Genomic DNA, 23,486 nt, shown 5'->3' on the forward strand with positions numbered 1-23,486 from the left:
TTGTCTCACTTTTGTATTTTAATCCTCAGTGCTTAGCACAGTGCTAAGTGCTAATACATAGTATTATCACACAGTAAGCACTTAATACATGCTTCATTCATTAATTCATTCACTCATTCAGGATGCCCCTGTCTAGCTTTTTCCCCACAGGGTGATTACTTTTTTTTTCTTTTTCTTTTTTTGTGATTACTTTTCCACATACAGAATTGATCTTTTTTGATGCTGACATCTGGACAGGGATTCCTAAATGAGGCACAGGTTCACTTAATTCTGTGAGCTGCAAAATTTGGATAAGAAGTCTTGGTTCTTGGGCTGGAGGGGACAGAACACTGGGAGAGCAGGGGTGATAGTTTTCTAAGTCACTAGTGGACTATAAAGATCCTTTCTATTTGAGTTTGACACCTCTGCTCCATTCCAGTCTTGGGCTAAGGAGGAAGGGGGCAGGGGATGAGCATTTATTTAGACAGAGCCCATTTTGTGCCAGGCCTTGTGCTTTACAAATACTTCTCTGACCATGAGAAGCAAAAAGAGGGCAGGATAAGAACTTTTGTTAAATGCTTTGTTTTAGCTTTAGGAAACCAGTTCTAGGCTCCATTTTACATGTAACATTCCTATCACAGATGACAGTTTCTCTGGGGACTAGTGTGTAACATGTTGGTACAGACAGCCTCAGACATGGATCCTGGATGACAAAAAGTCTTATGCTCCCATTCAGATAATGTAAACTTTGGATCTAAAACTGATTAGAAGCTTCCTCCTTAAGAAAACATCCAAATGTAACAGAGAGAGCACTACCTGAAATAGGAAAAAACCAGCTTCCAAACTGGACCCCATTTTCTCCCCCTTTAAGACTAAACCAGTCTGCAGAATATCAGGTAACTAAGGAAAGTCAAAGCAGGTACCCTGCTAAGCCTGCCTCTGCCTGCAATAAGGTTGGATTCCCTTTAATCTCACAGGGCTGGAAGGGCCCTTTGAGACAGCATGGCTGGTAATGGCACCTGCCTACAAGTCACAACCGCCCTGGTCCTGCATTTCCTCAACTGCAAAATTTTGAAGGCACTGAATTAGATGGTCTCTAATGTTCCTTGCCTCTAAATCCTATGAAAAAAGATCACCTACTGTATGATGGAAGAACTATTACAACAACACTGGTGGCAGTATGCCAGTCTTCTCACATCCTACTCCGACCCCTCACCCTGTGATCCAATCATATCGTCATCCTGACTATTCCTCACAGACAACAGTCTTTCTCCTGATTTTGACTGTTTTCAATGGCCATCCTCCTGGACTGCCTGGAATGTTTTCCCTCCTCATCTTCACCTCTTGGCATCCTTCAATTCTCAGCCAATGTTCTATTTTCTACAAGAAGTCTTTAACAGTTCTCTTTAATCTTAGTACCTTGTCACTGAGACCACTCCTAATTTATCCTGCCTACATCTTGTTTGTACATAGTTGTTTTCGTGTTGTCTCCCCCATTTGACTGTGAGCTCCTTAAGAACAGGGAATAAACTTTTTAGAAGGTGGAGGTTTCTTTGTATCTCAAGAAATTAGTACACTGTTGGTGTACTGACTGATTGGCATCAAAGACATGTAAGAACAGAAAATAAGGTGGGCCGGTCACTTAGTTAAAGTGAAGGATGGCAGTTGGACATATGCTATGTTGCATTGGTATCCCTGAGATATTAAAAGAACCAAAGGGGAAAGGCTCTAAAATGTTGGTTTAAATCTCTTTAGAGGATTTACTGCAATAAGCAATTGGCAATAATTACACAAGAAGAGAAAAAAGGATAGAGATTGTGATCTGCACTGGGGGAAAGAACAATTGCACCAATTATATCAAAGGGCCAAAGTAATAACTGAAGTAATAATTCATATTTGTATTACACTTTCAGATCATATAGATGTTAGTTCTAATTTCCCAGAAATCAGAGGGGGAGACAAAGTCACTGTTGATGCTAAACCTCAGAGCAAAAAGGGAAATCAGGGTTTATTTAGTCCAATATACATCTGAATAAGAAAACAGATTCACTTTGATGCCCTTGCTTCTAATGGCACCCAGGTTGGATGTTGGTTTATGAACTACAGGTCACCTCAGAAATGTCCCCATTCTAGGAAATACATTGTGAGAGAGTAGGGGGTTAAACAAGTATAGTGGCTTTGGAATCTGAGGATCTGGTCAATTCAAATTTCAGCTTATCCTATTTGTCCCATCTTGGGCAAATTCTCTTGCTTTTCTAGGACTAAGTTTCTTTATGTGTAAAATGAAGGGGAGATGGATGTGGACTAGCTCATGTTAAATGGTTCTTTCAGATCTAAATCCTTCCTGGTCAGGGCTAAGACTGTCCCAATATTATTTATATCTTAGCCTGTCTATTTGCTTTAATATAGCTACTGCTGCTATTCTAAATTGTAGCCTTGTGGAATTTTAAAGAACAGATTCATCTCAATATCTTTGGCTTCAAATGTGGCATACTCTGTGTCAAAGGCTACACAGGAGTAAGTGGTTTTCTTTTCCTTTGAACCAAATGCCCATTCTAGCTCTCATTTTGGCTGGAATATTCTGTTAAAGGTCCTCTTTTGAACCAAGGACAGGACAAAAAAAGTGATGTTTTTGCCTTGGGGAGCAGATGGATTGTGGAATCCAACAATGGTGGCCCCAGCTGCCTGAGAAGCAGGGGTTGTACAGAAGCCAGCAGATCCAGGAAGAGGTTACAGGACATATAAACCTGGAGCTACCCAGACCAGAGGCTCAGCAAGAAGAGAAGGGCGAGGAGGAATCCTGGTGTTCCTTCTATCTTGGCTATGTGAAAGAGACTGACTTAAGCAAGTTATTATCCTCTCTAAGCCTGTTTACTCCTCTGTAAAATGAAGGGCTGGACTAGATAAAGGTCCATTATTCCAGAACAAACATTCTGAATCTGTGATCCTGTGCTGATCCTTTTACCTCTTCTTTCAAATGCACCATGACTACAATGCAGCAATAAGGGCTCAGAATTATAGCACAGCAAATTTGGAAGGGACTTCTGAAGATCTCTATTTGAATCCGTTAACTGAGATACAAGAGTCCCAGTATTGTATCTATTGGTCTACTGGCTGACAACACTTCCAACAATATGGTCTAAGTTTTTTTTGTTTTGTTAACTTTGGAGGGATCTGCTCCCTTACTTCTTTGCTATAATCTGATGCACGTCCATGGATAACTGTACCCATAACTCCCTGCTAGACTGTGAATTCAATGAGAATAGGACCTGAGTATTGGAAGGATTCTTATGCAAAAGAAGGCTTAGATTTGTTTTGCTTCCTGCCTCTATCCTCTCCTCTGAGATTAATTTTCATATATTCCGTCTCTATATTGTATGTACCTATTTTTAAAAATATATTTTATGTAATTTTGTCTCCCCCATTAGACATAGAGTTCCCTGACAAAAGGAACCGTTTTTGCCTTTCTTTTATCCCCAGCACTTAGCACAGTGCCTGACACAGAATAGGTATTTATTAAACACTTACTGAATGACTTTTAACTCCTGCTTTCCATCTGTGCTAGAACTTTCCTTTTATCTCTTTCTCCTCATTTCAAGGACAGAGTTGGAGCCATCATATGAACCAGAGTTCTATCTCAGCCCAGTAATGGGATATGTGAGGCACAACATAGGAGATCCTCCTTTCAGACTGGTAGGTAACAAAAACACAATGATTGTTCCTATACAGAGGCCTGAGTTCAAAAACTGACCAGAAATAAAAAGATTTTAGGAAAGGTGATAGGGTGGAACAGGAGAGAAAAAGGGAAGGAGAAAAAACAAATAGGGAAAGCCTTGCTCTTCAGCTGCTCCAGAAGGGGCCAAGCTGGCCCCTGGGGCCCAGTGGTCATCTGCTGTTGTTCAGTTGTGCCTGACTCTCTATGACCCCCATGGGGACATATTTGGCAAAAATGCTTAGATTGGTTTGGTATTTCTTTCTCCAGCTGACTTTACAGATGAGGAAACTGAGGCAAACAGGGTTAAACGACTTGTCACACAGCTGACAAATGTCTAAGGCCAGATTTGAAATCAAGTCGTTCTGAGTGCAGGCCTAGATCTCTATCCACTGTACCACCCAGGTACCCTCCAGTGCTCATTATCCTTTTGCATTTTTCTATTCCTCTTAGCACTAAGTATATTAGGGCACCAAAGAAGCACTTAATAAATATTTGCTAAAGTAAGTTGGATTGGAAAGTCAATGAGAGGGATAGCTTCCTATTCAAATACTAAATGATTCATGGGTGTCACTGATGTGGGTACCTCTTCCACCAATGTAACACTTCCATAACTTAGTAGACTGCCTTCCACAGTTATGTAGCTTGAAAGAATGATCACTTTGAGGAATTAATGAAAAGAAATGCAAGGAAAGGTGGCCTAGATCTTAAATAGAATTATAAAGCAGCAATCCTTAAAACTACTTGGAACTGGTTAGGAAATAGAGTGGTGGATGAATGGAAAAGGTTAGGTATACAAAACACAGCAGTCAATGACTACAGTAATCTACTGTTTGATAAACCCGAAGATTTCAGCTTCTGGGATAGGAACTCACTATTTGACAAAAACTGCTAAGAAAACTGGAAAATAGCATCGCAGAAAGTAGGCATAAATCAACATCTTACACCATATACCAAAATAAAATCAAAATGGGTACATGATTTAGATATAAAGATTGATACTAAAGCAAACTAGGAGACCAAGGAATAGTTTGCCTGTCAGATTTATGGGGAACGGAAGAATTTATGACCAAACAAGAGATAGAGAACATTAAGAAACGCAAAATGGATAATTTTGATTACATTAAATTGAAAAGTTCTTGCACAAACAAAGCCAATGCAACTAAGATTAGGAGGGAAGTTGAAAAACTGGGAAAGAATTCTTACAACAAGTGCCTTTGATAAAAAAATATATATAAAATATAACTCTGAAATATATAGAGAACTGAGTCAAGTTTATAAGAAGACAAGTCATTCCCCAACTGATAAATGGTCAAAGAGTATGGACAGTTTTCAAAGGAAGAAATTAAAGCTATCTATAGTCATATGAAAAAGAGCTCTAAACCACTATTCATCAGAGATATGTAAATCAAAACAATTCTGAGGTATTATATCACACCTATCAGATTGGCTAACATGACAAAACATGAAAATGATAAATGCTGGAGAAGATGTGGGTTACACTTGGAACACTAATACGTTGCTGTGAACTGAAACAACCATTCTGGAGAACAATTTTTATGGCCAAAGGGCCATAAAACTGTGCATCCCTTTGACCCAGTAATATCACTTCTAGGTTTGTATCTCCAAAGAGATCATAAAAATGGGAAAAGGACCCACATACACAAAAATATTCATAGCAGCTGTTTTTTGTGGTGGCCAGGAATTGGAAATTGAGGGGATGTCCATCAATTGGGGATATATACCAATCAAGTAGTGGTATATGAATATAATGGAATACTATTGTGCTATAAGAAATGATGAGCAAGTGGAAAAACCTGGAAAGACATATGAACCGAGGCTGAGTCAAATGAGTAGAACCAGGAGAACACTGTACACAGTAACAGCCACATTGTACCATGACTGACTTTGATAGACTTAGTTCTTCTCAGTAATGTCTCAGTAAGACAACTCCAAAACATTCACAATGGAAAATGCTATCCACATTCAGAGAAAGAACTTTGGAGTCTGAATGTGGATAGAAGCACACCATTTGTTCTCCTTTTCTTTTGTTGTTTTGTTTTTTCTTTCTCATGGTTCCTCTCATTAATTCTAATTCTTCTTTACATCATAACTAACATGAAAATGTTTAATATGAATGCATAAGTAAAGCCTATATCAGACTTCACATTGTCTTAGGGAAGAGGAGAAAATTTGAAACTCAAATCTTATGGAAGTGAATGTCAAAAACTAAAAATTAATTAATTAATTTAAAAAACAGAATTATCACCTTAATAATAACAACAATAACAACAGGTAATATTTATATAATACTTATGTGCCAGGCATGGTGCTAAGTGCTTTAAAATTCAGATAGCTCTCAGGAAGTTACCAGGCTTATACTTGAATGACAGGTATACAGCCTCTATCACTGGTCTGAAACTCAAAACCATTCAGTCTAAGAGGTCCTGCCAGGGCCCCGGAGAATCCTGGATTGCCCCCAACACACACACACACATCAAGATAAGGCATCTGAATAGGACTTTAACGAATGGAGTGATTTTTATGGGCAAAATATAGGTTCTTTTATAGGAGTCCATGAGTGAATTCTTGATAATGAATAGTTTTAGTAGTTGAGGGAATGATTGGGTGCTGGGCCTGGAGTCAGAAAGACTCATCTTCCTGAGTTCAAATCTGGCCTCAGACACTTACTGTGTGACCCTGGGCAAATCACTTAACCCTGTTTGCCTTAGTTTCTCATTTGCAAAATGAGCTGGAGAAAGAAATGACAAACCACTCCAGTATCTTTGCTAAGAAAACCCCAAATGGGATCAACAAAGAGATGAACAAAATGGAAAACAACTGAACAATAACAACCACTATAACCAAGATGAACGCATTGGTGGACAATCTCTGTGGCTTCTTCATCCAAAGCACATTACAGACTGAAAAAGTATAACCATACCCACAGTTCTAGCTACCTTAGATTCAGAGAGAACCTCAGGAGATGCATTTTCAATATCTGACGAATAACTAACATTTTAGTGGCACATCTGCAGGCTAGTATTTTATCTCTAATTGGAATATGCAATGAAACAAAGCTTTTTCATGATTAATAATTTATACATAGGAATCATTACAATCTCAGCATAATCTGTCTATTAACCTTCTGATCCTTTCCCACTGAATGTCAAAAACACTGCCTTGGTTGTTTCTTCAATTGTCCATATCACTTGTTGTTGTGTTTGTCCTTCGTTCTCAAAGAGGACCATGACATCAACATGATGACTTGACTTGCAGTTGACTTTGATTTTAGTGAGGGAGGTCTGTGTAAGGTCACCAATCTCATTTTTTTCTCTGGGGCCTTCTGGGTCCAGTGGCCTGATACTTGTGTGGTGCAATGTGAGACCCTGGCCCCTTTAGGCTAAGGTCTTATCACATTCTCACTTTGAGTAAGATATACCTATTCAATGAATAGGCTTCTTTAAGTAGTTACTCAAGGGATGGCCCCTTTAATTTAAAAAAAAAAAAAATCAAACTGACTCTCAGAATGAAGACCACAGGGACATGCTCTGGATTACAGCAAGAAAATTAACAGCAGATGATTATTAACTGGTCTTCAATACAAGAGATGTGGGGAGCCTATCCAGCAGATGTGTACTGGAGACATATCTTACAGGCTTGGGCATATTGTTATTTTTTTCAATGTAAGCATTTATACCTTGGAAATTGAAAGATGCTACAAATCAGAACTTTATTTGTTGTGTTATCGATTGTCTAAACTTAAGAAAATGATGGAAAAATGTTAATAATGCAGATTAAACTTAAAAATGTGTCAGGGACACATTTCTCTCCCAGAAAGCCAGTTGTTAAACATTTACCAGCACAGCTCTGTACATATTCCAGTTACTCTTGTGACCTTAAAAGTCTCAGAACCTTAGAGATGATCTAGCCAGAATCTTTTATTTTACAGATGAGACAACTGAAAGCCTAAAAAACTTAAATGACTTCTCAAGGTCACAGAGGGAGTAAACGGTAGTACTGGAGTTCAAATCTAGGTCCATCTGGCTTCAAATCACCCAGTGCACTTTCTACAATGTTAACACTGTTTCTCCATGGCAAATGCCTTGTCAGGTTGACTAATGCCTTTAAAAGATCTGGCTAAGGAATAAGAGGAAAAGAAAAGTTTCAAATGCTAATTATCACAGAGCACAGAAAGTGCTACTGCAGAACCACAATGATGTAGTGAAAAGAAGCCTGGATTTGGAGCTAGAGGACTTAGGTTTGAAGCCCCATGCCACTCCCTATTGTCTGTGCCTATAACATATCCTTGAAGGCAGATTACTGGAAAACATGAGCTATGTCTGTCACTTTCAACCAGGCCATTTTTATACATCACAAGGTGTGTGGCTCTGATCAAGCCACTTCACAGAGACACAGGATTTGAGATATGGAAGGGACTATCCCTGGTAACAAAGGAATTCTTACTATAATATGTCTCACAAATGCTCATCCAGCATCTATTTGAATCCCTCCAAGAAGGAGAGCTATCATGGCTTGAGGCAGCCCACTGCATACCTCTGAAAAGTTCTATTAGGAAGTTTTGCTTGATTTTAAGCTTAAATTTGCTTCTTTTGTAACTTTTGCCCATTCTTCCTATTTTCTACCTCTGGAGTCAAACAGAACAAATCCAATCCCTTTTAGAAGTGATTCTTCAAATACTTGAAGGCAGGTCTTATTTTGGATTTCTCCAATCTAAATGGCTCCACTCTCTTCAACAAATCTTAATGTCATGGTCTCAAGATTCCTCATTATCCTGGATATGCCTGTGGATACTCGTAAACTTATAGAACCTTCTGAAACTTCTGAATCACAACCTTCTGAAACATACTGGGGACAGAACTCACAGGATGGAATTATAGGAAGAGGTATACCAAGATCCTCACCTCCCAAACTCCTAACAGATATAGAAAATACACTAGAAAGGGCTATAAAAAAAGTGCATACCCTTTGATCCAGCAATACCACTTCTAGGGTTGTATCCCAAAGAGATCATAAAAATGGGGAAAGGACCCACCTGTACAAAAATATATGTAGCAACTCTTTTTGTAGTGGCCAAGAATTAGAAATTGAGGGGATACCTATCAATCGGGGAATGGCTGAGCAAGTTGTGGTATACGAATGTTATGGAATACTATTGTGCTATGAGAAACGATGAAGGGGAAGACTTCAGAGAAGCCTGGAAAGACTTATATGAACTGATGCTGAGTGAAGTGAGCAAAACTAGGAGAACACAGTACACAGTGACAGCCACAGTGTTTGATGACTGACTTTGATAGACTTAGCCCTTCTCAGCAATGCAAGGGCCTAAAACAATTCCAAAGCACTCATGGTGGAAAATGCCATCCACATCCAGAGAAAGAACTATGGAGTCAGAATGCAGAGTGAAGCAGACTATTTTCTTTTCTGTTTTGTTTTCTTTCTCATGGTTTCTCCCATTCATTATAAGTTTTCTATGCAACATGACTAATGTGAAAATGTATTTAATAGGAATGTATGTGTAGAGCCTTTTTCAGATTGCATACTGTCTTGGGGAGAGAGGGAGAGAAAATTAAAAACTTATGGAAGTGAATGTTGAAAACTAAAAATAAATGAACTAATAGATTGAAAAAAAGAAAGAAAATATACTAGAGTGACTCCTGATGGGGAAATCCAAGAAAAAGTCACAGTGAGTAATTAATTTTTCCAGCACAGGTCAGCATATGGGGAAGAGAGGTCCATGGACACTGGGGACTGGGTTGGCCAGGAGCACTTCACTGGAGGGAGAGGCTATGAACAGATGCCAACTGAAAGGTTTTTTTTACTTATTACCCAGGGTGAATTGAGGAGGTAATCTGCACCCAAGGTGGGGTGTTCTAGGGTAAAGAGTGATTGTGGGCCCTAGCCTGTGAAAGAGAAACAAGGTCAGAAACAAGAAGCAGCAGTGTGGCTGGGACCCCAGCAGCAGGGTCTCAGTTTTAACCTCTGGTCCAATCTGAAACCTACAGAGGAATAACCAGGGAAGAAATCCCAGCTCAAAGGGAAACTTATAATTCTGTCATGCTCAACCAGCAGAGCTTCCCAGCTGGCTCATAGAACCAATTTATTCTTTCTCAGAACTAAACCTATGTCAGGAATTTGCAGAGCTCAGACAAAGGAGGCAGCAATTAGATTTTGTCTAAACATGACATTTCAGGCAATAATAAAAGAAAACTGCCCAGTGGGCAGCTAGGTGGCACAGCGGGTAAAGCACTAGCCCTGGAGTCAGGAGGACCCAAATTAAAATCCAGTCTCAGGCACTTAGCTGTGTGGCACTAGACAAGTCATTTGACCCTGATTGTCTTAAAAAAAAACCCCACAAAACAACAACAACAAACTACCCAGATCTCTTTGAACCAGAGGGCACAGTAGAAACAGAAAGAACCCATAGATCACTTCCTGAAAGAAACTAAAAAAGGAAAACTCCCAGGAACATGATAGCTAAAATCCAGAGCTTCCAGGTCAAAGAAAAATACACTACAAGCAGACAGGAAGACAGAATTCAAGGACCTAGGAGCTACAGTGAAGACTACACATGATTACAATACCACTATTATAAAGGAACAGAGAACTTGGGATATAATATTTCAGAAAGCAAAGAATATACTTTTACAATAAAAAATAAATTTGCCAGAAAAATTGAGTGTAATCCTACAGAAAAAAAAAAAGGATTTTAATGAAATAGAGGACTTCTAAGTATTTTTGATGAAAAGACCTGAGTCACATAGCAAACTGTGTAGTTTAAACATAGGTGTTAAGATAAACATAAAAGGCAAACATGAGTGACCAATCATGAAGGACTACACAAGGTTAAACAGCTTACATTCAAATATAAGGAGATGACACATGTATCTCCTCTGAATTCTATCATAATCAGGGGTCACAGAGTCTAATTATAAGAAGATGTGGCAGTAGTTCTGTTATATCCTGAAGATCTTAATGAAAGAGAGGGGATGAGGAATACACTGGAGGGAAGAAGGGAAGAAGGAAAGGAAGATTAGGAAAAATCTCACAAAATTTGGTTGTACAAGTAGCATTCTACAAAAACAGATAGGAAGGAGGGGAGCAGGTGACACCTGAACCTGATGGTAGTGAATATGAACTGGTCAAAGGAAGGAAAAAGACACATATACAGATACAGTCAGGTAGAAAAGTACATTTCACTTTACAGGTAAAAAAGAGGGGAAAAAAGAGAAGGGAGAAAAGGATATTACTGGTAGGGTAAATTAAGGGAGGGATTAGTCTTAAGTAAAACGAACCCTAAGGATGTACAAAAGTATTTATAAAAGCTCCTTTTGGGGGTGACAAAAGATTGTGAAAGGAAGGGGTATCCATCAATTAATAAGAGCAGCTAGGTGGTACAGTGGATAGAGTACCGGGCCTGAAAATCAGGAGGACTCATCTTTAGGAGTTCAAATCCAGGCTCAGACACTTACTAGTTGTGTGATCCTGGGCAAGTCACTACCCTGTTTGCCTCAGTTCTGCATCTGTAAAATGAGCTGGAGAAGGAAATGGCAAAGTATCCAGTATCTTTGCCAAGAAAACCCCAAAATGGAGTCACAAAAAGTCAGACACAACTGAAATGACTGAACAACAACAAATCCATCAATTAAAGAGTGGTTGAATATGTCATGATATACAAATGTGATGGAATATCATTGTGCTGTAAGATATAATAAAAGGGACGGTTTTGAGAAACCTGGGAAGACTTCTATGAGAGAAGGAGGTGAATAGAATCAGGAGAACAATTTATATAATGATTACAATATTGTAAAGACAAAGAACTTTGAGTGACTTAGGAACTCTGATCACTATGATGAGTAACCATCACTGTAGAGAAATAATGATGAAACAAATGACTAACCTCCTGATACAGAGGTGAAAGGCTCACGAGTGTAGAATTGTATACACACACACACGTATATATTACACATATTATTCTGGACATGGCCAATGTGGGAATTTGTTTTGACTATACATATCTGTAACATGGGTTTTGTTTTTCTTTTGTTCTCAATTGAGGTCATGTGGGAAGGAGAGGAAGTGTATTTCTGCTGACTGAAAAATGTAAAATTTAATTAAAAAATTGAAACTATGGCACTCAGAAGTGAGCACAGTGCTTTGGATTCAGTTTAATGAGGGTAAAGTATGATGGAAATATTATTTATTCCCCTGATTCTTGGAATTTATTCCTTTTTTAATTCAGTCCAAGACTGCTCTATGGTACACTGAACTAGGTCTCCATTTCACTTAGCCATTTCTATTACTTTAGGTTATCATTTCTACCTTCGCCCCACTGAAACTGCCCCTGAAACAACCCTGGGCTCTGACTGCTGAGCTATCACTTAATTTTGCCAGGACCGAGATTTCCACTTCACTTCCTAGCCACTGACATGCTACTGGATCCCTTACTTCCCCCTCGCTTTCTAACCTTGCTTTTTATGTGTTATGTTATGCTTTTCAGTGTAAGTTCTCTGAGGGAAGGGACTATCTTGCTTGCTTATTTTTGAATCTTCAGCATTTGGTATAATGCCTGGAACATATTAAGTACTTAACAAAAGTTTTATCTATTGATTCATAGCTTTTTTGGCTGCCATATCTCACTGTTTATTCATATTGAGTCTGCTGACCATTAAACCCTAGAGATTCCTATCAGAACAACTGATGTTTCACTTCTCCTCTACATTATACCTTTGAAGTTGCTTTTGCTTTGTTGGACCTAAAATATAAAACTTTACATTTATCCTCAATGGATTCCATCTTATTTGATTCAAGTTGTCACAGTATCTTTTGGATCCTGACTTTGCCATCCAGATTGGCTACCCTCCCAGCTCTGTGTTGTCTTTATGTCTGACCTTATTTACATCATTAATAAAATGGAAAAAATAAAGTGAAAAAATGATTTAAAAAACAGTACATGGCCAAACATAGGTCCCTGGGCTACTCCACAGGAGCTGTCCTTCATTCTCAAAGAGAAACAATGACATCAGGAGAGTGCAGTCGTTACTTTCAAGTGAAATGGATTTAAGTCAGGCAGCGTCTGTGCAAAATCATCAGTCTCACTGTCACCTCCAGAAGCATCGGAGTCCAGTGGCAAGCCAGAGGTCAAGATGACTGGCAACGGCCCCCGAAACTTTATCAAAAACTTGGCTAAATCTAGGTATATGGCATTCCAGAGTTTCCCCTAGCCCAACAAGGAACTGCAAGAAAAAAGGAGACAGAAGTGGGGTAAGTGAGGGGAGAGCAGCCAGAGGCAATTCTCTTCCCTAACCAACCCTCTGTCCCACTGCCCAGTTCCCATTAAATGCAAGACATCCTACTGTTAGCTTGATAATGAACGATCCCCACATCTTTACCTCGACCAGAGATGTCCCAGAGCCCCACAACACCTGAACACTTACACCTATTCTCCCCTTTGGCAGTGGACTATCTGTCCTGCCATCATTCCCCAAGGACCTTGCTGTCTGTATATTACTATATATTAGTTTATGTATTATATAATATATATATAATATTTCTGCCTAAGTACTTCTCAGCCTTTCAATTGTCATGAACTGAACACAAATAACTCCTCCTTGATGTGTTGTCTCCTCCAGCAAGAATGTGAGCTCCTTGTAAGCAGGCACTGTCATGCTTTTCTGTTTGTATCCCCAGTGCTTAGTACAGCGTGTTGATCCAAGTAAGATTATTAAATGTTTTTTTCCTCCCATTCTACTCCATTTTCATTTACAAGTTTAGTAATCCCATTAAAAAAAAGAAATTAGGCTAATCAATATGTCTAGCTAGTCTTAATAACACCATGGTGACTCTTTGTAATCACTGCCTTCTTTTCTGGATGTTTGCCAATGATCTATTTAATGTACTGTGTGGTATTTTCCCAGAATCTAAGTCAAGCTCAAAATATAAGTCAATATAGTCATGATATTATTTTTTAAAAATCATGACTCCATTTGACCTCCAATCTTATGGTTTCTCTCCTGCTTTCCATGACTCTTAATCCTATACAGTGACTCAGTAATCACGTGAATCTATCAACTAAGGATAGAATAGTTAATTTAGGTCAGGTGAGCAGATCAAGAGCTAGTAGGTGCTCTCTAACTGTGAGTCATTTTTGTTCAATCACTTCCAGTGACCAATAAGGTCATTCTCCTTGGCAAAGAAAACAAACAAAGTAAGACTTGAATAGCTCTGCCTTCTCTATGCTTCAGTTATCAACATCCCATTCACCAGCAGCAAAAATTTTATCCTTTCTTTGACTCTTTTTCTCTAAATGGAGCTTTAAAAGTCTCCTTACTGGGGCAGCTAAAGTGGCACAGTGGATAGAGCACCTGTCCTGGAATCAGGAAGACCTGCATTCATAGCCAGCCTCAGATACTTACACCTGTGTCACCCCGACTGCCTCCCTCCCTGCTCCTTCCTCCACCCCCTGCCAAGTCCCCTTATTATTGTCCGTAGGTTTCCTCACCAGCCTCAGTCCATCCTGAGCTCCTAGCATTCCTGAAGTTATCTTTACAAAACCATACAACACTCATATTTACTGTTATTTGGCCCCTGCTTCCATCTTCTCTAATTTCTTTTTATAAACTTAAGTTGGTCAATGAATTCCCTATGCATATTTCTTTAGACAAATACTGTTTTTCCCTGGAATTGTTTTCCTCTATGTCTTCAGGATTTCATTTTGAGCAAGTGACTACCCTAAAGCAATTAAGTCCATGTAATCCTACCTATTTTCCCTCTGAAATCTGCTTTCTCAAAATCTAAGGTGTATGTTAGATCATGCCCAGATTTCATCTCTTTTCTATCACAAATTCTAGGATGGAGTGGGTGCTTCCACTAAGATTTTCATTTTTTCCATCCCAGCAAGCAGTTATTCTCTGTAAGAGAGAACCAGATCCAGAATAGAACTTCCTTATTGGTTCCTCCACCTTTGGAAGGATGAAATTATCACTAAATCAAGTCAATTAGTTATTAGGGTCTCTGCTTCTAGCTGACAGAAGGCTGCCCTTCCTATGAAATATTTCTACATCTGCAAAATGGGGTTGGATTAGATAATTTCTAAGGTCTCTTCCATCCTGAAATCTATGATCCTAGGACAGAGATTAGGTTACCACTCAAGGAGCAGGAAAGGGAACTCAGTACCATACAACCTCAGAGCAAAATCAATAGCTTCACTACTTAACTTGCCATTAATAATTCAAATTAAGTATAGATAAGGTAGTTTTCCCCACAGAGGATATAATTAGTAGAAGATGACTTCTGATGACAAAAGGAAATTAACAAAAAAGAAATCATATGTTATTCCAACTACTTTTTCCTTCCCTCTCACTGCTTCAGGGAATGGTGCATACTTTCCACATTATGAGGGAAAGAAATTCTGGTGATGCTGACTTACTTGGAATCCAACACTCTAATACCATAGTAATACTAATAATAACTTGCATTCATATAGCACTTTAAAGTTTACAAAATAATTTAACATACATTATAACTCATTAGTTCCTCACAAAAACCCTGTGAACTCATGAAGTGCTATTATGACTACTTCTTTTTACAGATCAGAAAACCACGGCTCAGTGAGGTTAAGTGACTTGCTCTGAATCACACAGCTAGTTAAATATGCTAGGACTTCCTTACTCCAAATTCAGTGCTCCATACTATTATGATTCTATCTTCAGGGTCCATTCAAAGGAGAGAGATGCCTTTGGACTGGGTAGAGCAATTTTTCCCAAGGCCATCAGAAATATCATACAATAACAAATACTTTACATTTAAACTCTGCAAAGTTAATACTCCAAGCCCAGTGAGATGGGCAGTAGAGGTATCACTACAATAGAAGAAGATAATTCATGTTGTTGAAAGGTAGGTTCCTCAAGATCACACAATACACTGTTAGGTTGAGGAGGTGAGTCTAAGTATCCTGACACCAAGCACAGAAGGCTTTCCTAGGAATTACTACTTGTTTTCTGAACCAAAACATGGGAGATTTCTTCTCCTTCTTGTTCTTAAAATCCAAAGGATTAGGTTATTTTTACACACAGGGTATGAATCAGGTTCTACTGAGCCCAGTATTCTGTCTCTAATAAGGGCGCCAAAGGAACAATTTGGAAGATGTGATTGTTGTTTTCTCTGATTTAAGTTCAAAAGGTCAGCCAGTGTAACCAGAATGTGACCAGGTCCACCTCAATTAGGAAAAGCCACAATAAAAGGCCCAGGCATACACGCTAGATCTGTGTGGCAGTGTCTATGATATACTGAGCTGACACCCGGTGACAACTTGGTGAGGTGGAAAGAACACTGGCTCTGAAGCCAGGAGTGCCTGGGCTTAAATTCTTGGCCCTGCTAGTTTCCACCTGAGATACGTTGTCATCTCTGTAGGTCTCCGTTTTTCCTTCTTCTATAAAGTGGAGTTTAGGTTAGATATTTCCTTAAGATCCCTTTTATCTCTAAACTACATGATTTTATGATCAGATTTGGACTTTGTTCTGTACTGTATTCACAAGTGACAAGGATATGAGCACTAAATAAAAACTTCTGGATGACTGTGACCTATGGTAATATACTGTCTGCTGACTGCTGGCCCTGCTGGGAAGCCAGGCATTTCTATGAAGTAATTGGAGACACTTTTCCCATCAGAATATTCTAGATATGCTGTGAACCAGTTGCTACTTGTCCTCTTTACTTCGTCTCTTTTTCAATGTCCTCTTGACTCGCTGTTCTAGGGATGTGAATCCTTTAGAAAATTTTTCTTTTTTATTATGGGGCCCTAAATTCTTAGACCTCTATTTGCAGTGACTGATGAAGTACATGTGCAGCATCTACTTCTGGTAAACTGAAGATTTTCTGTCCAACTAGATATCAATGAGCCCAGTGATAAACTTCCTGCTTCCCTCCTAACCAGCTTTCCTCTTCATGGTAACACCCCTACATTCAATGGATATGAACAAAGGAGGCTCTGAACCCACATATACCCGAGAAGTGGGTGGTGAAAATGCTGGCCACTGACAGTTAACTCTCTTCTGCTGGCAGATAAACACTACACGGAAGCCTGTGGGAGTCCATCCCAATCATCAGTGGATGGATGTGCCAACAAAAACAGCAAAACCCAGGGGCTGCTATCAGGATGCCAACTACCAATTTGACTTAGCTCACTCAAAGATAGACTTATGTTTGCTAGTTGAGCAATAGTCAGCCTGTCTTGGATTTGGGAAAATCAATTTTCTCCTTGATCTTTCTTTGAGGATGTGGACACTTCTCTTAGCAAAATTCAATTCACCAAAACTTTGCTGAGTTTTACTGTAACAGCATGACAGCATAAATAACACTATGTATGTGCTGAGTATGACACAAAGCTTAGCTAAAAATGACTCCTCCCTTTCCAAATTTATTACTTTACCTCCTAAGATGAGAATGGAGGAATGAGGTAGGGGGCAAGGCTCAGGGACAAAGAGACTGTAGGTTATTTGCACAATGTGGCCAGTTGAGACTTTTCAGAATCATCCTGTCACTGAATTTCTCTCCCTTTCCAATAAAATTGGAAAGCACGGGTCCATTTAGCATCTTCCATGTTCCTGGCACTCAATTTCTAATTGTAAATGCATATTCATAGTGGGTGGAAGTTGCTGCTAAACTGGATACTTCCACATCAAGCTGACCAAGATGTGGAAAAAAAAAATTCTAAAAAGCAAACAAGTGGCTAAATCCAGGTCTAATCTCCAAAGGGTTCAGTACTTGGAGGAAAGCTACAGGATTGAGCTATAGGAGAGGGTAGCTCCACTGGATTTGTAGAGGGCCAGCTTGAGTTCCAGGACAAGCAGGTCTGAAGGCTTTAATTTGAGTATAGCAAGGTAAAATTGGACAGAGCTCTCCATTTACCTCCTTGATCAGGACATGCCTCACAGAGGCCAATGAAGCTAAAAATAGAATTTCTAGAATTTTTTGCAAAGAAAGGGCACCAAAGTCCATGGATATCTGGAGAAGTGAACTATGGGGACCCCTGAAGAATGGGACAATCAGTCCCACTCTTTCTTGGGAACTTCATTAGCTGATATGGGTTTTATTGCTGTCTTTACACAAATGACTTCCAGATCTACAGAGTCTGCCTTGGGCTCTCTCCTGAGTTTCAGTCCCACGTGACCAACTGTCTATGAGATATTTACAACTGGATGTCCCCTTGGCATCTCAAATTCAATGTGTCCAAAGCAGAAATTGTTATTTTCCCTCAAATCCATCTCTGTTCCCAACATTATCATTTCTGTCAAAAGCAACAATATTCTTTATTTCTTTCAAAAATGTTGGGGGGGTGGAGCCACGATGGTGGAGTAGAAAGACACAGGTACGGAGGTTCTCCCCACACAGCCCATAAAATACCTGTAGGGAGGGGCTCTCAATAAATTTTGGAGCAGCAGACGTGGAGAACAACAGAGTGGAGGAGATTTCCAGCCCAGGGTGACCTGAAAGGCCCATGGGAAACATGTGTTGCATGGGACGTGGAGCACAGCCCAACCCAGCCTTGGCCGTGTGGCGCAGCTCCTGAACAGCCCTTGGGGGCGGAATCTCCAGTTGTGGAATCCCTAGTCCCAGCAGCAGCAGGTTCGCTGATCCCTCAACCCACAGGCACCAAAGGTCAGTGACAGGGTTTTTTCAGTTAGCCAGGAAAGAAGAAGGGCCTTTTCATAGCTCCGGCCTTAGGCCACTGCTGCAGAGGCCACATCAGCAGGCGCAGCAGCTGCTTTCACTGTTGGAGTGTAAAAACCCTGGGGGCACTGAGGAGCTGATTCTTACCTGGCTCTGTGTGGAGGCCGTGGGGGATCTGGTCTTTGTCTCACAATGAATGGCAGCCCTGCCCATCCAGCTTATCTGAAAATCAGCCCCTAGTGGTGACCTGGCGGAACCGGAGGCCAGCTGGCTGTGGAGAGGTAACTGCTAAGATTCTGGGCACAAAAATCCCTGCCTGTGTCCAGACCAGTACATGCTTGATTGTGCCACCTTGGAAGAACTAAGATTTTATAGATTCCCAGAGTATACCCTACTCTTGACAAAGGACCCAAAAGTCAAGAAACTGGTTGGGAAAATGCTTAGAAAAGGGGAAAAAAATAAGACTATAGAAGGTTACTTTCTTGGTGAACAGACAACTTCTCCCATCCTTTCGGATGAGGAAGAACAATGCTTACCATCAGGGAAAGACATAAAAGTGAAGGCTTCTGTATCCCAAACATCCAAAATAAATATTCAATGTCTAAGGCCATGGAAGAGCTCAAAAAGGATTTTGAAAATCAAGTAACAGAGGTGGAGGGAAAACTGGGAAGAGAAATGAGAGAGATGAAAGAAAAGCATGAAAAGCAGGTCAACACCTTGCTAAAGGAGACCCCAAAAAATGCTGAAGAAAATAACACCTTGAAAAATAGGCTAACTCAATTGGCAAAAGAGGTCCAAAAAGCCAATGAGGAGAAGAATGCTTTCAAAAGCAGAATTAGCCAAATGGAAAAGGAGGTTCAAAAGATCACTGAAGAAAATAGTTCTTTAAAAATTAGAATGAAACAGATGGAGGCTAATGACTTTATGAGAAACTAAGAAATCACAAAACAAAACCAAAAGAATGAAAAAATGGAAGATAATGTGAAATATCTCATTGGAAAAATAACTGAACTAGAAAATAGATTCAGGAGAGACAGTTTAAAAATTATGGGATTACCTGAAAGCCATGATCCAAAAAAGAGCCTAGACATCATCCTTCATGAAATTATCAAGGAAAACTGCCCTGAGATTCTAAAACCAGAGGGCAAAATAAATATTGAAAGAATCCACCGATCACCTCCTGAAAGAGATCCAAAAAGAGAAACTCCTAGGAATATTGTGGCCAAATTCCAGAGTTCCCTGATCAAGAAGAAAATATTGCAAGCAGCCAGAAAGAAACAATTCAAGTATTGTGGAAATACAATCAGGGTAACACAAGATCTAGCAGCTTCTACATTAAGTGATCTAAGGGCGTGGAATAGGATATTCCAGAAGTCAAAGGAACTGGGACTAAAACCAAGAATCACCTACCCAGCAAAAGCGAATATAATACTTCAGGGGAAAAAATGGTCTTTCAATGAAATAGAGGACTTTCAAGCATTCTTGATGAAAAGACAAGAGCTGAAAAGAAAATATGACTTTCAAACACAAGAATGAAGAGAAGCATGAAAAGGTGAACAGCAAAGAGAAGTCATAAGGGACTTACTAAAGGTGAACTATTTACATTCCTACAGGGAAAGACAATATTTGTAACTCTTAAAACTTTTTTCAATATCTGGGTAGTTGGTAGGATTATACACACACACACACACACACACACACACACACACACACAAAGCACAGGGTGAATTGAATAGGATGGGATCATATCTTAAAATAATGAAATTAAGTGGTGAGAGAGAAATATATTGGGAGGAGAAAGGGAGAAATGTAATGGGGAAAATTATCTCTCATAAAAGAGGCAAGTAAAAGACTTTTCAGTGGAGGGAAAAAGTGTGGAGGTGAGAGAAAAAACATGAAGCTTACTCCCATCACAATCAACTAAAGGAAGGAATAAAATGCATGCTCATTTTGGTATGAAAACCTATCCTACAATACAGGAAAGTGGGGGAGAAGGGGATAAGCAGGGTGGGGGGATAATGGTAGGGAGGGCAGTGGGAGGAGGGAGCAGTTAGAAGTCAACACTCTTGGGGAGGGATAGGATCAAAAGAGAGAATAGAGGAAATGGGGGACAGGATAGGATGGAGGGAAATATAGTTAGTCTTACACAACACAACTATTTTGGAAGTCATTTGCAAAACTACACAGATATGGCCTATATTGAATTGCTTACCTTCCCAAAGGGAAGGGGTGGGGAGGGAGGAATGAAGAGAAGTTGGAACTCAAAGTTTGGGAATAACTGTTGAGTACTGTTCTTGCAACTAGGAAATAAGAAATACAGGTAATGGGGTATAGAAATTTATCTTCCCCTACATGACAAAAGAGAAGATGGGGATAAGGGAAGGAAGAGATGTTAGAAGGGAGGACAGATTGGTGATAGGGGTAATTAGAATGCTCGGCGTTTTGGGGTGGGGGGAGGCGAGAGAAGGGGAGAAAATTTGGAACTCAAAATTTTGTGGAAATGAATGTTGAAAACTTAAATAAATAAATTTAAATACAAAAAACCCAAAACAATTGCATTTAACAACATGCAAAAAAAAAAATGGTTTATTTTTGGTTATTCTTAACTTGACAAATACCAACATAACATTCCTATATATAACTTGAAAAGAACTGCATATGCAACCATGAATCCTTGCTAGGTCCAACTTGTTTCTTATAAAGTATACAGTATATTCAACAACTTAGTTTCAAAGCTATCCTACTTGGCTATGCCTCCCTCTAAACCTTCTTCTGTTCTTTGCTCTGCATTCTTTTAAATGTTTCATTGATGCCTTTTCTTTTTTTCTTTCTATTTTTTAATAGTATCACTATCACTAGTCCCTTTTTCTCCAAATTCCCACCTACCCATCATGGGGGAAAAACACCTTTCTTTCAGTAAGCAAGCATACTCAAGCAAAAACATGTTTGAAAATGGATGCTTCATTTCACACCTGTAGTCCATCACATCTCTGTTAGGAAGGCAAAGCATACTTCATCATTAGTCCTCTAGTTTTATAGCTGATTACTGCATGAGTGAGAGTTCTCACGTCTTTCAAAGTTATTTTTCTTTACAGTGCTGTAGTCATTGCATAAACTGTTCTATCTGGTTCTGCTCAAATGACTTTCCAGAGCAATTCTTGGCTCCAACAACACGTAAATGGAGGGCAAAAACATTCTTCTAGTAATCCAAGCTGACAACCTTAGAGTCATCTTTAATTCCACATTTTCATTCACCTTACACATCAATCAGTTGCCAATCTTGTTGGTTTTATCATCACAACAACTCTCACATTTGTCCCTTCTCTTCATACCAAAACCCACCACTCTAAGCTCTAATCATCTTTCAACTGTATACTGCAACACTCGACTAACTGGTCCTCTTGCCTCACATTTTTCCCCTCTCCAATCCATTTTACACATAGCTAGCAAAACGATTTTGCTAAAATACAGGTCTGTCAAACAGGCAGCCACTACACTCCAAAGCACATGTTAAATAAGATTAAAATATACTTGGGAAATTTTTTAACAAAATAAAAATAAAATAAAAACAATGTTAATTTGTGGTTTTCTAAGTCAGCAAGGATCCATTTCTATTCGAGTTTGGTACCACTGATGTTCAAGTTATTTCTAAGTTCTTTGAGGGTAGCGATTGTTTAATATTTGTCTTTGTATGTACAGGGTCTATCTGGGTGCCTCGTTTAATAAATGTTTGCTGACTAATTTATACCACATGCAGTGTGTCTTGAGCTCTGAAAGAAAGGCTAAAGCGGTTTTAGGGAGTTCTGAAAACCATGTTTCAAAGAGGAAACAAGAAGAAAGAGAAGATTCACTAGAAAATTGTGAAGGGGAAAATGAGATGATGAATGCTGTGAACCTATGAATTGCTGTGGTGGAAGCATTTAGGACTAGAATAATAGAAACAAAATGCAAGAGCTGGAAAGGTCTTCAGTTGTGATCTAATCCAATCCCCCCATTTTATAGACAAGGAAACTGATGCCAAGATAAGTTAATGATTGGCCCAAGATTACACAGTTAAGTGCCTGAGCTAGGGTATGAAACCAGGTGTTCTAGCTGTCTGAAAAGGAGCCAGGCTGGGCCAAGCGGACCACAGAGGGGGAAACTATAGCTATCTTAGGAGAGCTGAGCAGGTTTGAGTAAAAGAGCTGCAGCAGAAACAATGAAGAGGGCTATCAGGTTCCTCAAGCCTCGAAAATCTTGTATTCCTCTGGGAATGCTCAGGAACAAGCAGTTAGGTCTATTACCTACCTTCCTTTCTGCTGAAAAAATCATATACCTGCCTTGCCACAGGAAACTCCTGGAAGGCTTAGGGCAAGCATAGTGGGCATATGTTGGATCATGTAACCAATGAGTTTACTGCCAGAGGGGCACACCAGTTTCTCTTTGCCTTTGTGAAGGTGACTACAGATGATTCTGACTCAAGAAAGACTGGTTCTCCTCCTACCAGACAAACCATTCCTTAGCAATAGTTTTTGACTCTTTGCCACTTCTATTTGTTGTTTTAAGTTCTGCCTTCTTGAGTTAAGCAAAACAATTCCAATCCCTCTTTCAAACAATAATCCTTCAAATACTTAAAAGACAATTATAATGGCCCAACTATTCTCTTCTTCAGGTTAAACATTCCCAGCTCCTTCATTTTTCATACGGAATGATATCAAAGCCCTTTACCATCCAGGCTGCCCATCTCTAGATAGTGTGTAGTTTATTTATGTCCTTCCAGAAATGTGGCACTCAGAATTCAACATAATTTTCTAAATGCAGTCTGACTAGGGGACAGCAAAGTAGGACTGCCATCCTCTTTATTCAGTTAGATAGATCTGTGATTTCATTAACATGAGTACTTTCTTTATTCATGTCCCCTCAAAGCTTGTCCTTTTGTCCTCCAAGGGGAGTCCATAGGCTGACCATATTTCACAGTCCTCACATGAGCAACTCACCTTCTTTTCCAGTCATGATTCTCACTGAAGAAATCCTTTATGCTATTTCTTTTGTCCTGAACACTGTACCTTTCTTAAATGCAGTTCCCTCACCCCAACCCCCTGACACATCAAACCTATAGCCAACC

General features: G+C 39.5%; 1 protein-coding gene across 6 annotated transcripts in view; it reads right to left on the reverse strand.

Moving 5' to 3' along the window:
- ARHGAP39 (Rho GTPase activating protein 39) overlaps window positions 1-23,486 on the reverse strand; it is a 444,016-nt gene that overhangs the window by 95,640 nt on the left and 324,890 nt on the right. The gene's annotated exons all lie outside the window — the stretch shown is intronic.

This window comes from Notamacropus eugenii, chromosome 4 (assembly GCF_028372415.1).
Source record: "Notamacropus eugenii isolate mMacEug1 chromosome 4, mMacEug1.pri_v2, whole genome shotgun sequence".
In the NCBI taxonomy this organism is placed as follows: domain Eukaryota; kingdom Metazoa; phylum Chordata; class Mammalia; order Diprotodontia; family Macropodidae; genus Notamacropus; species Notamacropus eugenii.